Source organism: Balaenoptera ricei, chromosome 21, assembly GCF_028023285.1.
Source record: "Balaenoptera ricei isolate mBalRic1 chromosome 21, mBalRic1.hap2, whole genome shotgun sequence".
Classification (NCBI taxonomy): domain Eukaryota; kingdom Metazoa; phylum Chordata; class Mammalia; order Artiodactyla; family Balaenopteridae; genus Balaenoptera; species Balaenoptera ricei.
This window is the reverse complement of record NC_082659.1, coordinates 25,944,919-25,962,534: the sequence shown is the minus strand read 5'-3', so window position 1 is coordinate 25,962,534 and position 17,616 is coordinate 25,944,919. Positions and strand designations below refer to the sequence as shown.

At 36.9% G+C, this 17,616-nt stretch overlaps 1 protein-coding gene across 8 annotated transcripts in view; it reads right to left on the bottom strand.

The window, feature by feature from the left end:
• The window catches only part of NRG1 (neuregulin 1), a 1,029,871-nt gene that overhangs the window by 89,817 nt on the left and 922,438 nt on the right, over positions 1 to 17,616 (bottom strand). The gene's annotated exons all lie outside the window — the stretch shown is intronic.

The window sequence follows — 17,616 nt, the reverse complement described above, 5'->3', positions numbered from 1 at the left end:
TTGATTACGAAGATGACTGTATTTCATATATTCCGTCTGAGCTTTAATTAATTAAGGCAAGGTTTTCCCTATAGTGTAGACCACAAATTATCTCCAGGAAACTCCTAATCTGCCTCTCTCATTTGTCATAAAGGCTCTCTGATGTAAGATACCTGGAACAAAGAAGCCTCTAATCAAATCAGCCTTTGCATTTCCGGATAAGGCCCAACACGTCAATTGTGCTAAAAAGCAGAAGGAATCCTGAAACGGAATTCATCATAACGCTATGAAGATGAACAAAGGAAGAGGTAAAGGAAAGCAAAATCACCACTGGCCTTTGTCACTGAGCTCTCTCCCAACATCCGCTAGTCAAAAGAGTTAAACTAGAAATATTCAAGGATGATTTTTCTTTTTAATCTGCTTAAGAATAAAGCAGCAGAAAAACAAACCCATGAGCAGTGTTCAGGAGAGAAGGAGTAACAATTAAATCACAAAAGTGTCCTAAGTTATTCTCATCACCAGTTTCTGCCCATAGCTCTCCGGGTTCTCAGGGGTAACAGAAGGAGGGCCGGGGCTGCCCTCTTCCCACCGGGAAATGGATGATTTTAAGCAAAACACAGAACCCCTGGGGGGATGGCGGCTCCACCCTACAGGGTAGAACAGCTTCAGTCAGGCCTCACTCCCTCCGCAAATGCTCTCTGAACCCCCTCTACCTGATACGAGGTAACACAAAGCAAAGCACTTCAATATTTTTAAGATGCTACCCAAAGAATTTTAACTTTTCTAAACTCATTGATTTTTCACTCTTTCTGCACGCATCACATTTACAACTTCTAATACCTTGATATGTTTCCTGTTTGCAGAGATGCCAAGTTTTGATGGGAGCGGGAGGGTGGAAATGGGGACGGGGCGGCAGATAAGAATGGAATAATCCCCCAAATATCACTAACAGTCCTTACAGCCATTCTCTTAGGAGAGCCTATGTAGGAGAGAGCTGAGGAGCCAGCTGAAGAAGGGTAAGGGACAGTTGTGGATTGTGCTTGGAAGGACTTTTTGTTGACTCAAAACTGAGTGAATTTTCAGCTTCCAACCTTCCCTTCCTCTCTTCTTGGTCCTGAGAGTGACACACAGTTCAACCTCAAAATCCCCTCGCCTTGGGCTTCCCTGGTGGCGCAGCGGTTGAGAATCTGCCTGCTAATGCAGGCGACACGGGTTCGAGCCCTGGTCTGGGAAGATCCCACATGCCGCGCAGCAACTAGGCCCGTGAGCCACAACTACTGAGCCTGCGCTCCGCAACAAGAGAGGCCGCGATAGTGAGAGGCCCGCGCACCGCCATGAAGAGTGGCCCCCGCTTGCCGCAACTGGAGAAAGCCCACGCACAGAAACGAAGACCCAACACAGCCAAAAATAAATAAATAAATAAATAAATAAATAAAATTTTAAAAAATCCCTTCGCCTCAAACCCTAAGTATACCTGTACTTGATCAAATGGCCAAACAGCTCAAGTTTGTGCTGGAGTCCCCTGGCATGATTAGTATAGCAAGGCAAAAGAAGAGCTTCAAAAGTGTCTTAATTAAAAAAGAAAATCCTTCTGAATCAATAGGTATACTTGGTTCTGTAATACATCAAAGGTAAAATGTCCAGGTGTTTGAAAATTTAATGACATAAAAATGCTCAAAATAGAATATTAAATTTGTAAAAGCAAGATATGAAATTGAATATATAGCTAGACATCATTTTGGTAAATGCACATAACTCCATGGGATAAGAATAAGAAAAACTGGAACGTATTACATGGCATTTTCTTTTCTTTTCTTTTTTTTTTGCAATTTTCACTTTTCCAATCCTCTCTAATGAATATAAGAATAACAAAAACAATAAACAATATTTCTAAATGGCAGATTTAGGGTTCAACCTGGCTAGGAAAAATCAGACTTCACCGTGTTAGCACATGCCATGAGCCAGAACTATGGATTTTGAAAGCCCTGACCCCATAAGACCAACTTCAGCCATTTCTCCAAAGTAACTAATGAAATATTTTTTAACCAAATGAAAGATGAACTACAATATGTTAAAGAAATCAACTTCAGAAACCACTCTATTAACTCAAATGTCAGGACACAGCAAAGAAAAGCTCCTTAACTACATGCCAGACTCCAATATGACTTGACTCATCTGATCCACTGCTTTCTGGACAGTTTGCCATCGGATTTTAAACATCCTGAACGATTCAAAATGAATGTAGCTTTTAGCATTCTTAGTTATTTTCCTCTTCTGGCATCCATAGGAAAAGTTTTCCGTATTTATAAAATGTGGGATTTGCTTATCTATAGAACTCTTTTGTTATTTCCATTTGGGCCTGGGGGGCATGGGGTGGGAGGTCTGGAGTGGACCTTGGTAAAAAGGAAATGCCAAAAGATGCTTGCCAAAGATTCAACATATCTGAGACGTTATGAAAGTGTCCAAATCAATACAGTTGGCAAAAACATCATGTGGTATGCATGCCTTATTCTTTCACTTTCTGCCTTTTTTCCCTATAAATTTTCATATTGGCCCTTTATCAATCTCATTCTCATTATGAATGAGAAATAGATAATGAACATCTAGAATAATGTAAAATAAGCAGTATGACAGCAGAGATATTTTGAGGCTTAAGCAAGTCATTCCTAGAATGGATTCAGTTGTCAAAACTGTTTCCATATACACCAGCAGTACACCCTGCCTTGCAAACTTTGGATATTTTACTTTCTTATATTAAAGGGAATATCCTTTATCAAGGAATGTTAAGGAAAAAACTCTATTCTGCATAACCCAAAGAAAATTGTTATTAAATGAAAGGGGAAAAAAAGGACTTATTGTTGGTAGCAGAAGTTGGATCCATACCGATTATAAAAATAAAGGCTCTGGACACCAACACGTCTTTCTCCTTTTTCTACTTCTAAATGAAAGTTGTAGGTTTGTCAGAGTCAGCAATGCTTACAGACAAGACACCTCCTATTTCCTCAAAACAACAGGAACCTTATAGTACAGAATTTAAAGAGAAAACTAGTGTTGTGCTCTGGAAAGTAAAAAAAAAAACCAACTAAATATGAGAGTAACGCTTGGTATAATTAATGATGCCCGAGCGTGATCTGGGATTATACTCTGGCTCTGGCATGCATACAGGAGGCAGCAGTCCCAATATACCAGGTGAAACAGCTCTGTGGTGACGTTGGTAATCCAGGAGTCTCACCATCAAGAAGACTCATTCCACAATCTGTCTTAGTTGGCACACAGCCAAAACCAACACAGCCCGACACCTAACACTCTTGAAAATCACCTACACTCATATTTTTCTGATCGAGAGCCATTAGTGATGTAAACAGGATGATTTTCATGAGCTCAGCCACACAGAGTACTCTGTTGACATCACAAAGCACAATACATCTTACCAGGAAATCCTGGCTGGGACTCTTCGCAGGGATTAAACAGCTGAGGCAGGGGGAATGTGGACCTTTAACCAAGACCACACATTTTAAAGAAGCAGTATGGTCACCCCGCCTCCCTCTCAGCTGCAGCATCATGTTGAAAGCGGCTCTTTTGCCCCTTTCCTGTTTGCCCATTTCTGTTCTCCTCTAACCTTAAAAGAACCTAATTATGGGACGGAGATCACCAAGCAACTGAAACTAACTCCTGACCTGTGCTCTCCTGAGAGCACACCATGCCTTGTCTAACCTGTTGATTCTTTTCCTAGATAAAAAGAAGAATGAAGAATTAAGCAGTTAAAAATGACTAGCTCTCCACGCCCTAAAGCCCCCCTAAGCAATCCTGCAGGCAGATCACAGCAGGCAAGATAACATCTGAAGAGCGTCAGCCAGTCTGCACTCAATGGAGAATGATGCAGAATCCAACCTCAAGCCTTGATGAGTCACTGAGATTCTTCTCCCCGCTTTTTCCCTTTAAAAACTGTCAATGGCTGAGCAGAATCTTCAGAGTTGGTCTCTGGACACGAGTCCACCTTCTCCCCAGATTGCAGCTTTTCTGATTAAAGCACCTTTCTTTTTTACTGACACTTGGCTCTGGAATTTTTGGTTTATGAGTGGCAAGCAGCTGAACCTGGTTACAATGTGTGGGAAAATGTCAGAAGACCTTGTTTATAAAAAATTCAAAGAGGCAAATGCATTTGGGAACTGATAACTTGTTTGAAATACTCTGGGTGTGTCAGTCATCAAAATCAGTCAGCCAGTTTTAATGATTAAGTTTGAGAGAAGACCTTATAAATGATCCAACAGGGTGAGAGGAAGAAACACGTGAATTCTGTCTTTGCCCTGGTGAAAAACAGCTTTCTAGCAAGCACTTACTCCATCTCCACAAATTCACAGTACTAGTAGAAGCAGGGGTAATTTTAATATATAAGGAAATTATATTTATCACTATGCTTCCCTAGGAAATTCTACTTTTCAAAAATTCGACTAACTTCATAAAAAAATGATACCATTATTTTGATCTTCACACCCTAGATGGACAAAAATAGACTGAGGAAAAACCACCTAGAATTTGGGTGATGTTTCCAGAGCTTTTCGTGCATTGTCAGTTTCAAGGCAAACTGAAATTGATATAATAGGAACAGGGAACCAGGCTCTCATTTTCTCCCTTGAAAAATACGAAAATGTTGCTTCTTTTTGCAAGTCTGAAAACCAAAGAGGGAAGTCAATGAAGCTAAATTGAACCTTTCGTGTAGTGTTCCTAGAGGGCTTTTTCACTTGGAGTTATGGTGATTTCCATTCCTTCTCCTGGAAGCAGGGCACAAGAGGGCAGACTTTGAAATGCTAAAAAACAGTCAGTCTCAGATTTCTGCCTCACATTCATCTGAACACGTGATTTTAAAGTCTCTCTGCCAAAGAGTCCTATAAGTTTATAGGGTTTACTCATTCAATATGCAGAAAAGGGAAGTAGGTAGAACTAAATCCTAATTTCCAAGCTAACATGGAGAAATTCAGCTTTCTCTTTACTGCTTGGGACCCTAAGAAATTTTGGTGCAAAGTCAAAGAACTGTTAACAAAATAAGTTCCCTTTTAAGAAACACAAGATCAAGATCAGACAGCAGACAAGAAGGAATAGAAATTGGAATTTTTGCATCACTGAATGAGTTTTAATTCAAATGAGAATGCACCTTTGAACAGAAAATATTAAATATTCTAATCACATTAAAATACGATACGCAACTTCTTGCTCAAGCTTTTTCTTTTAATACATTGTTTAAATCAATGGAGGTATTTTCATTATACTTTTAAAATCCTGATTCTAAAAATTATTTGCTATTTTTACTAACTTAACAATCACTGCTTTAAATAAACAATTAAATAAGGAAATGTTTGTATTAACTGCCTACATCTACAGTCATGCTATGTTTGATACACCTCCAGTATCAATGGCTTGTTTTTGAACAGTGCTAGTAGAAATTATATTGCCTCTTTCCATTTACCAGCTTTGAAAAACTGAATAAATGTACCAACATGTTGACTGCCTCCTTAACCTTGAAATATTCCTTTCCCTGGAACATAGAGCATATACCACTAAAATTACATGGATGAAGGAGCTACAAATTCAGAATGTTATTATTAATAGGCTGTCAAAATCTGTCGAAATCTTACATTAACTATGGTACTTCAGAGCTCATATTTTTAACAACCTGAATGAACTAACTTGTGGACTTTAATGAATATTTATCCTTATTTGAATATTCCATGAAAAAAGAGAAAAATATTAATAATGATTTTGGAGGAATAGTATTTCCTATGTGCTTTTTGTAATAACGGTACAATTACAAGCTGAGAATTCACACATAGCATCACTAACATAAAAGGATTTGTAAGGCTAGGTAGTATGCTGTGGGGATACTACACAGAGATTTATAGTAGAATGGGCTGACTATAAATCCAATACGTAATTCCATATGCAATTTCCACATCAAAATAAACCTCAGTACAAAAATTACTGGCACTTATTAAAGAGGATATATATCCCAAAAGAATTTTGATTAACAAGCAACAATGAATAATGTCAATATAGGATAAAGTAAAAATGTCTTTCAGTTCTGTATTTTATCCATTTTAATCTTTATGGAATATCAAGGGAAGAACAATTAATATTATTTAACTGAGTGGCCCCTTCAGGAAGAAACAACGAATACTTCCTGGAGTTTGGAGCATAAGTCACTTCCTACCATAAATCTACTCACTCTGTAAATGTATAAATATGCAAAGACTTAGCAGGACACAATAAATACAAGATGAATAAATATATGACCTTGTCATTCAGAAACTCATTAATTTAACAACCTCTAAATCACTCATGCGTGCAAAATCATTTCCTTCCTTCCTTCCCCATATTCAATTAGTCCTGAAGAATTCTTTCTTCATAGTCTCTCTTATACTTATGGTTTTCTTCCCACTCTCTCTTGCACTATTTAGATCATCATCATCATCATTCTTCTTATTATTTTAATGTCTGGACCATTAGTTTATTCTGTGCCATCAGTTTATTCCAGAAGACAATAACAGTACCCAGCTCGTGCTTTTTTGTGAAGATTGGATAATACATGTGAAACATGGAGCACACGGTGCGTGCTTCATAACCACTAGCTATCAACCAATCCCTTCATACCGATCAAACTGGCCTACTATGTGCCTACATGCCCATTTCACTCTTGACCTTCCTTTAATCTGAAATATACCTATACCCATCAGAATTGTATATATCTTTCAATGCCCACCTTGTTTCCTTTATCCCTAAATTGAACTAGGTACCCTCATTCAAGTCTTTATTCACTGTTCCCTTCTTGAGGCAGCCTACTTTTTATTTTTTTAACATCTTTATTGGAGTATAATTGCTTTACAACGGTGTGTTAGTTTCTGCTTTATAACAAAGTGAATCAGCTATACATATACATATATCCCCACATCTCTTCCCTCTTGTGTCTCCCTCCCTCCCACCCTAGCTATCCCACCCCCCTAGGTGGTCACAAAGCACCGAGCTGATCTCCCTGTGCTATGCGGCTGCTTCCCACTAGCTATCTGTTTTACATTTGGTAGTGTATATATGTCCATGCCACTCTCTCACTTCGTCCCTGGTTACTTTCCCCCACCCCGGGTCCTCAAGTCCATTCTCTATGTCTGCGTCTTTATTCCTGCCCGAGGCAGCCTACTTTAATCATTCTATTTAAAATCACCGTGCTTCTCCCAGAGAACTTTGACTACCTTACACTGGCTATTTGCTCCATATAACTTGCCACCTTCTAAACTAGTACATGATTGACTTACTTATTACCCTCTTGTCTGTTTTCTTCCTTTAGAGGTGAACTCCTAGAACAAAGCCTACTGAGTCACTCAATAAAGAATATGGAAAAATGGAAAAAATGAAGTTTTTCCAACCCTAAAAATTTAACTGATTTATGTAAAGTAGCATAGCTTCTGGAAAAAAAGCACAGTGAGGCGGCATTCCCATTTTTTAGATCTGTCTCTGTTTCTTACTAACTATGAAAATATGTAAGCCAATCATTTCACATTTCTGTATCTTGGTTTCCTCAGGAGTAAAGTAAAATATTTTGATCAGCTTATCTGTAAGAGCTCTTACATCTTTAAAATGTCAATGGTTCTCCTGCAATCCTGTTTCCTAAAATTCAGATACTTCCAAATCACTGTTATCTCGTCATGGACAGCTCCAATCATCACATTAATTTATTGACTACATCTGGATAATGAGTAGATTTCTGCCTTGCTAAAATGATAGAATTGGAAGCTTCTGCAATTGCTCTCCAACAACGAAGAGAATTTCATTGTCTTCTCGTGGACCTGCACACTATTTTATGGCAGAGTAAGAAGTCACAGCAGTAAATTTAAAGTATGCACCCATACGCTTGTCCACAGCAATGTGAATAGATGGCATTTTGCCAGCGAGGAGGGCTTTCTCTCCCAACCCATCTAAACCATGTAGCTCTATTTCTGGCTGACAGGCGGAGTGATGATCATCCTTCTCAGCTCTCCTTCTAATTCCTGAGAACAACGCAGATAAGACGGTAACACACATCACACAGAGGAAAAGCCACATGAGCAAACCAATTGAAAATGGTAGTATATCCACGTCTTTGTCAATATGTCCCTTGGAATTCCTGTCCCTTTCTCCAAGCCCATTATAGCAATAGCAAGGTATCAAATTTAGAATTCAAGGAAATGCAGCTTAATTTTAAAAAACTGAATAATGGTAGCTTACGATTACTTAATGCTTATGTACCAGGGACGACTCCAAATGCTTTATATACATTAACTTATTTGATCCTCATAACAACCTCAAGAGGGAGGTATAATTATTGCCACCACTTCACAGACGAGGAAATTAAGGCACAGATAGTTTATATAATTTTTCTCTGGGCTAAAAGAAAAGATTTGGTTTAAATCCGCTCCATGATGCCTTAAAGCTCTGAAATTCTAATTGCAATTATGTAATAACCCAGTACATTTAAAATATATATCGGTCTGGGGTTAGAACTCCCAATATAACTCAGTATGTCCTAATGAGCTCAGTTTTCAAGAAAGTTATAACCTAACCCACTATGTCCTCAAGACATCACCGGACTCACCATTATGAAGATTCTATATTTGATAAATCCCATTAACAAGTAGCATAGATTATCAAAAGATTTTGATCCAAAATGGATAAAATTAAAGTTTCAAGGTGACAAAGCATCAGCTATTTAGAAAACTCAGCAATCTAGAACAACTAATTTCCAAGGATTTTGAGAGGCCAAAGACTTACTATATTGATTCCCAGTGTTTTTATAAATAGTTTACTGATTAGTAAAATGTAGGTCATAGGCTATGTGTACCTGAGGTTCCAGAGTGCAGATGAACTATAATTAGAGGATCACAGGCATATGAAACTGAACTTCCTAGGCAGGGGTTAAGCTATAGATATCTCCTTGCTGTCATTGAAGTAGAAAGATAAAAAGACTGAAGTAATTATTTTATATATATATATATTTTCCCTATGTAAACCCAAGTCTTCACAGATGACATGACATTGTTTTTTCTCTTCTCTTTGAAAAATCCTAAGAGTTGTCTGATGGGAAAACTGTAAAAAATCCAGCTTGTTCTAAGGATTATAGCAAGGAAAGATCAGAGCTGTAACACTCAATGCTGCCACTAATCACTCTTAAGATTTGCTTTGTAGGCAATACTTAGCATCATGCACCAATCAATGGTTACTGATTCCTTTTGCTCCCAGAAGAGCAAGCAATTATGACCCAGGAAGCTCCACCAAGGGATTACAAACAAATGCTAACAAGAGTTCAATTCCACTGTCTTTAGATCATTCCATTTATTTATGGAGATTTTATTGCATGACACCAACATATTTCATAAAACAAATACTTCCTGTTACTTAGCAAAGGAAGAGGCAACAATGAAAGTCATCGGGCTATTCGTGGTCAAGTCTGTGGTTCAGGTCTCATTCACTCTCCCTCCCCCACCCCATCTAGGGAGAAACCACAGGTCTAGAGCATCTGCTCCATATCCTCTGATGCTCTGAGACCCTGGCTTCAGAGGAGGGTGGGAGGATTGAGGAAGACATGCAGCAAGATCACTAGAGAAGAAGGAATGGTGGGGAGAGTGAAGAGAAAAGTTAACTGTGGGATGGCAAGGACGTAAGAAATGAGGGGACGGAGAAGAGAGGAAAACTAGAGAAATAAAGTTATATCAACATCGGACACCAACGTAGGTAGCAAAGTTAAGACTTGAAACTTCTGGTGTCATTTGTTTGCCTGTTAATTATGTTTCCTTTGTGGCCACCATCTTTGTCCTCCACGTTGCTCTCATCTTCAAATGCATATGAATATATGGACATTTGGTTTAATTTTAAATTATGAGTTTTTAATAAAATGAATTTGGAAGACACTTTTTTTTAAAGTAGAGAATTACATGAGTATTAAATTCTGTACTAACTTTTGCTTAAAATAGAGCTCATAAATTTCCCCTTCGGCTGAGATAGCAGTACCTCAAGAAAGGCAATTCAAACACTCAAGTGCATATCACTGAAAGTTATAGTAAATCAAGTCTCGTCTTGTCACACTATATTCTTGATGAAAAATTAAAAATGCTTTACCTTAGGAAGCTTTCCATTATAATTCATCTAATTTTATTGGGTCTATCAGCTTTTTTCCACTGCACTGTCAGAAAAGCCTATACCCCGGTAAAATCTGCCCTAGTGTGTTGTCAAATATTTTCCCCTTAGAAGTGGTGGCCTCATTGCTCCAATATTGATTCAGAGCCCAATTTCTGCAGCAAATCTATCATACTTGAATAAATAAGAATCAAGATGACCAAAGCATAAAAGTTTTCACATATTTCTAGTTCTACAGTAAAGAATAAATGAAAACACATATATTATTACTGATTACTATACATGTTTGTAGATATAGGGCTAGAGTTTTGTTTTTATTTTTGTTTTCAAACTTATTGATAAACAAGCCTTTCCTCTATACTTTGTGACTTTATTTACCCAATTTTAGTTAAGTAATTATTAAATCATTTCTCCTTTTATTTAGGATATTATATGTATAAGCTAAACATACATATATTATTTGTAGAATTCATATATATATATATTATATTTTTAACCAAATTAAAATAACATCTATGTTTGATTTGGCTCGTGTAAAATTATTCTACGTAAATTATTATTTTTATGCATTTTGTGAAATTCTGAGAACAGCTTAATTCCTATCTTTTGGGGTCCAGAAATTCCAGTTTGGGACAACGTAAAACGTTAGGTGAACAGCATTTCCATTCAGATAAAGAAGGATTCACGATCTTTTCGGCTCAGCTCTTTCCATGCACTACACCTAAACTGTATGGATTCTTTTTTACTACCCTAACCTTCCCATAGAAGGTACTTTCATGACAAACACAATTTTAGTTACTACCTGTCTTTTTCTCTCTTACAAGTAACTCCTTATCATTCTCTCTGTAAGAAAGCCCCTCACACCGTGATTTTTGGACATTACCCAAAGAGTAATAATCTATGTATCCTAACCAATTTTTTATGGGGAAAAATCACTCTTTTTAATGATACTATGGTTTAGGAAATTAGTAAAGTTCTGTATCACTCTTAAGACATAACAAATTAATCCACTTGTTAAGACTCCCTACAATTTATTCCTAGGAATGTTAACATATGTGAATACTGTTTATATGAATGGTGCTCGAGAGAGGAAGAAGAAAGTTAATACTTCTTAAGCCCTGTTCTAATATCAGGAATTTTTTTCCACATAGAGTAACTTACGTAGCCCTTAACACAATCTCATGAATGTTTTAGGGATTAACATTCCCATTTGTTCTGATGTAAAAACTAAATCTCACGTGGTGAAGTGATTTGTTCAAGGTCATACAGCTTATAAATGGTAGAACTGGGATTTGATGTCAAGTTTCCAATACAATTTCCACTGCACCATTATGCTTCTTCAACTCTTATCTTCTAAGTTTTGCATAAGCTTTCGCAAACTCCCAAACTTACTCTCCAGATTTTGTTACAAAACTACTCTGTCAAGATCAAAGGAGGAAAAGAATAAAGTGAAGAAGGGTGTCAAAGTAGAATGAGAGAGAAAATTGGTACCGGTTTCATATTTACTATATTTTAGGTTTAGGACTTGGTGTTTTCCCATAACTCATTCAATCCCCCAAACAGCCTCAAGAGATACATACTTCTATTCTCATGAATAAATGAGAAAACAGATTCAGAGGGATGATCTAACTTGCTCAAGGCTATGAAGAATGGCAGGTAAGATTAAAATTCCAGTCTGCCCCTCACAGACTTAAAGAACAAATTTATGGTTGCCAGGGGGAAAGGGGCAGGGGGGGTAGGGATAGACTGGGAGTTTGGGATTGACATGTACACACTGCTATATTTAAGAGAGATAACAAACAAGGATCTACTGTATAGCACAGGGAACTCTGCTCAATATTCTGTAATAACCTAAATGGGAAAAGAATTTGAAAAAGAAGAGATACATGTATATGTAAAACTGAATCACTTTGCTGTACACCTGAAACTAACACAACATTATTAATCAGCCCCATTCCAATATAAAATAAAAATTAAAAAAAATTCTGGTCTGCCCAACTGGAAAGCTAATGCCCTAGGGCAAGACAGAAATCAAGGCTGTAAGAGATATCAGCAGTAAACTACTCAGTAATCTGCTTGGAGCATGAATGTTCCTCAACAATGTCACTGATTGAATACTTCCATTAAGAAGAAACTAAATTCTTTCCAAATAAGTAGCGCACTTCAGTCGGGGGTAACTTTAATTGTTAAAAAATTCTCCCATATACTACGTTGTTGGGAAAGGGATGTCCAACCTCCACTCCAGAAGGGCGTCCTACGCTGATCAAAATCAGAGGGGTAAAACTCTCTTCTCTAAAGAAGACATCTATAGTGGAGTGATGAAAGTTTTACTAGTTAGGATTTAAATAATAAACAGGAGATCACAATCATTTAAATTAAGGCAATACATACTATTTGAACATAAAGGCTAAAAACAACTTGGAAAAGAAAAGCAGGGTATAGAGAAGAAAAGGATTATTTCAGTTTTTAGTCTCAGCACTGACACTAAGTAGCTGTAGTGTCCTTGGGCAAGTCACTTCACTTTTCCAGATCTGAGTTTCCTCCCTCAGGAAGTCACTCAGATAATCTCTCCAAATGTTCAACATATAAAATTGTATGATTACAGAATATCAATTATATTATTCAGAAATAACCTTTGAATGCATATACACACACACACAACAGTGGGTTCAATTCACTGCAGTAAAGATGGCAACAAGGTTTGAGATGATGAAGATCGATCTTATTTCACTTGTACTCGCGTGAACGATATATGAACCCAAGTTTCTTTTCAATTTGAGAACTAGATAACTTAATGACAGATTCTAGCCTTTCTCTGGATAATGAAACTAAAAATCCTCAGGATTATGTTAATGCCCTTGTTCTGTAAGCCATAACAATACACAGAAAGTATGATTGAAAAAAAATATTTACAGCTATCAACTTGCTAGAATCTGAAAGTAATCTTACAATCTTTACATGGCAGAATTATGGATCTATTTTCCATTTTAAGAGAGTGTTCCTAAACAGATATTATCTTCCCAACCACTTCAATGGTTTGGTTAAATAGTGTCATAGAGGCCAAACAGGAATCAGCCAAAGTCACCCAGCTTGTTGGTAGCAGAGATGGGATGGGTGTCGCTTTAAGATAAAGGACATTGTTGGGTAAGTGTTCAGTATTCCACAGATAGAGAAGAGGAATACTATGGGAGGAACAGGAATGGCAGTCAAAATGTGAATAAAATGAAGGTAAGGGGAAGAAACACTGAATTCAGAGAGTATTTATGTAGGAAAGTAAAGAAATAACTCGAGTTGTGCAAATCGATTCTTAAAATCCACTAGAACAAAAGCTCTATGAGGGCAAGGACTTCCACTGGTTTTTATTGTGATATAACCAATCTAGAACAGTGCCTGGCATACAGTAGGTATTTGATATGTATTCGCTGAATGAAGAAAAAGAGTAAACAATAAAAGAAAACTGAAACATGGACATAACAACAATAATAAAAATGCAAACACGAGCATAAAAGCAGGCATGGTATAGCTTATGGCTGATAGAAAGTTCAATAGATTCGGTGAACAAAAGTTCTAGTTCTAGTTCTCAGGGGCTTCTAGCTCAACATTAGATAAGTCATAACTTTTTTATGCCTTTCTCAATCTACAAATTATCTCTTCCTTCATGTTTTAAAAGGATACGATGAGGTATTATTAAAAGGGAAGGAAGACAGAACAGAGGTGTGTGGCCTGGGACAGAATGATTTTCTGGGAATGCAGAAATGCTGATATGTATATTTATATGTTTATATAATGGAAAAGAAGGAGAGATAATGAAAAGGGACGAAAGTTTGAATCGATGGTACCAGTGACAAACCAGTGTATTGTTTACTGGATGGAGACATTTTTTGGTATGTGTTTTTGTAATATGTGTAAATACTGTTTGGTACTAAAATGCAATGAAGTTCTATAGGAAAGAAAAGGCAGGTGAAGATGCGTTGATATCTTAGAATGCAATGGAATTTTGACATATAAAGCCACCAAGGCATAATTAGGAAAATAAGAAAGAGTCAAGGTATAATTGGGAGGGTGGGAAGGGAGAGGAAGGAATAAGGAGAAATAATCAAAGTGGGATATTCAGGAAAGAGGTGAGCTGTATAGCCATCTGCTGCCTGTCAAGAAAGAGATCACCCTAGAAAACCTAAACTGTTTTCAAAAGCAAGCAGAACATTGTATGTGTGATGAAATAAAAAAGAAAAAGGCCATAACTGCAGAAAATTTAGTGAGAGCAAAAGAAAAAAATCAGAAGAAAATTTAATTTTAATTTTTTAAGTGAACCATACACACGTGACCAGTGGTCACACTTGAAGTACTTCCCTTAACTACCAGGCAGATGCCACTTAAACTACCAGAGTTAGTCTTCAGCTCTAACTCTCAAGAACAGGGGAAAAATGATAAAAGAAAACTGTTTAGGATTAAATTCTGGGAGATAGGACATTACTCTGTTTTCTACTATTTTGGATTTCCCCAAACCTTTCAGAGTCTTTTGAATTTTAGTAAAAGACTTAATTTTACTAAATCGTTCAGAGTCTGGCTTTCCTCATCAGTAAATTTATAAAATTATTTGTTTCAAATTGAGGAGCTTTCAGCTTTTTCCAGTTTTTAACATCTTAGGCTCTCAATAAATATGGTTAAAGCAGAGAAAAGTTATTTGGAATCACCATTCTGAAATACTATAAGTACAATTGCAAAGGCGTAGAAAAATCTACTGGACTTAAAATGAATGCCACTTTTCAATGGAAGGGAAGAAATCCTATGGTATATTCAATTAATCGCGTTGAATTTTGCATATGGCAGTACTTCATCTTGTCACTCTGGTAACAATGGTTTGCCATGAAACCCAACAGTACAAAGATTTAAGACAAAGCAAAACAAATTTGGCCTAAGATGAAAATATTAATACATTCTAATAACCAAGAGTCTGTTGTCAAGCAGGTTGCCCCATCCAAAAATACATTTTCTTTCAAGATGGTACCCTAGTTTCCTGGTTACAATTCAATTAATCAGTTCTTTTTATAGTCATCTAAGTTTGCAATCTCCCAGAGTCAGATCTTTCCATATAAACAGAGGGTAAGAAAAATCTTAAAGCCCAGGTAAAGAAAACAAATGAATGGTTCCAGTATTAAGTGACTTGATGAAAACTAAAAACTTAACTAGTCACATGGCAATATAATGATCATAGTGGGAAACCACTAACCACACAGAAAAATTTTAGAATTACATACACATATTTTAATTTTTTCATATTTTATATATTGTCTATATATTAAATTATAGCCCTGTATTAGATTTCTTAATGTCTACATGTATGCATAGATTAATATGGTGAGAACATGCAGTTACATTGCCTTATGAAAGACATACCCATTTTCGAATGGCTGACATAGTCTATACCTCTAGGCAATTTAAAAGGTGATATTTTGCCTTTTATTATAATAAAGACAAAGAGTGTCTGGATTTTAGAAGAGTCACTGAGGGAGAGGGTAATTCTAGTATTTATGGAATAAAACCCTAATGTGCTAATAGGTAGATTGGTTTGGGAAATAACACAGCAGACACAATTACTAGGATTGTCTCTCTTCCACTCTCGCAGGCTCCAGGATAAAGAAGAATCAATTAGTCCTCAACAGACTATGACCTTGAAGGCTACAGCTCTGTGCATAATACGCTAAATATGCTGAGCCAGATAGAAACGGAGAATCAAGTCCTGAGACTACGGAAGAGCGTGGTTCAGATATGACAATGCCTTTTTAAAAAAATATAAGCCGTGACAGCTTCGTGCATGTCAAAACCACGCAGGATGATGAAAGAAAAGATCCGGTTCTTCTGTGACTAAGCGACAGTTTCTCAATGGAAGAGCAAAAAGTGAAACAGATTGCAAAACGACAACCTAATTCCAAGTTTGTTTTTTTTTTTTTGCTTTCCTTTCGTTAATGGTTACAAGCTTCTTAACCAACAAAAGCAACCACTTATGAGTGTTTGAAAACAAAGCTCCCTGGACCAAATCCCTTTTCAAAATAAAAGGAATACAGATGCACAATTTTTAGGATATTCGTGTTTTTGTTGTTTTCAGGCACTAGTTCAAAAAATTAACCCAGAGTGTTCCACACAGCAAACCCTATAGGCAGTAAAGTGTTAACCAACTGTCTAGCCCTAACTTTTCAGGAGAAAACTACTTCCCAGACAGCTTTTGGAGGCTTATCTCCAACGCACTGAGAATGCTGCAGCTGTGCATCTGGCCAGAACCGGCCACTGTGATGCTTTTAGGCAGCAGTAAATCTTTTCCACTCAATAGAAATGCCAGAAAAATCAATGTCCTGTCTTGGAAAAAAGAAAAGAAACTGCATGGAATGTATAATCTATTAAAACACTTAGCAGAAGAATCTACCTTAAAAAAGAATTTCTCGGAACATCACAACATACTTTTTAACATGGTCCTAGATCAGGAAACTGTGCTGGAGGTTTCTTTGTTTGCTTGTTTTCCTCTGATGACAAAATTACAGGATTTAGTTGAAGAGTTTTTCATAGGGTCCTCTTTCTTTTTCTGGACAGCTAAACCTATTCAGGCACATTTTAATTAAAGACTTAAGTTGAAAATGATAAAGACAAAGAAGTAACCTTGCCTTCAGGGTGAATTGTGCTTCTCTTTGCAAGATCTGTACTTGCTTTTTATAGCCTGTCATTTCATCTGGGTATTATTTCCCGGTCACTTTGCCAGGTGGGAAGAGGCGGTGAATACAGTGATGGCTGTCAGACCTTTAATGACACTTCAGGGATTTGATAAAGATACAAAGCAGTGTCTGCAGAAAGGAGGTTCTTCCCTAACTACACCTGAAAAACAAGCCTGTTTTTTTCTTTAAATCTTTGCCACTGAAACTCGTGTGTATGAAATGAGCTTGAATCACAAGCACAAATCAAGTTTTTCTGCATTTCTAGAACACATGGCTCTCCTTCATACTGAATATATCTGAAAAAAGATGTTTGTATTCTTCATTACCATCTAGAGGGAACCAAAAGGGGTATTTCATCACTGAATCTTTACCCTCAACTCTCCTTTAACTCTAAGAGATTTTGCACACGTTATTCAGAACCAAATTCTCCGATCCTTTACTTTGTTCTAAGTAAATAGTCTCAATGGTGAAAAGTGATAGAAGATAGAGAAACAAAAATAAATTAGAAACATTAAAAAAAAAGGCTATAGAAAACTCCTCTTCTATAATGACGTTTAGAACAATCTGACTAGTCATGGTTTCATCCTTGACAACTTTTCCATTTTAAAGCATTGCAATGACCCAGAACAAACAGCAGTATATTGCTCTGTATTGTTTTAAGAGCGTGGCCTCTCTTTACTCAGGTGATGGACAAAAATGACACATCTAAAAAAAAAAAAAACGATGTACCTTACTAATGGATCTTATACTTTTTAATGACTGTCAAGGAAGCTACTTA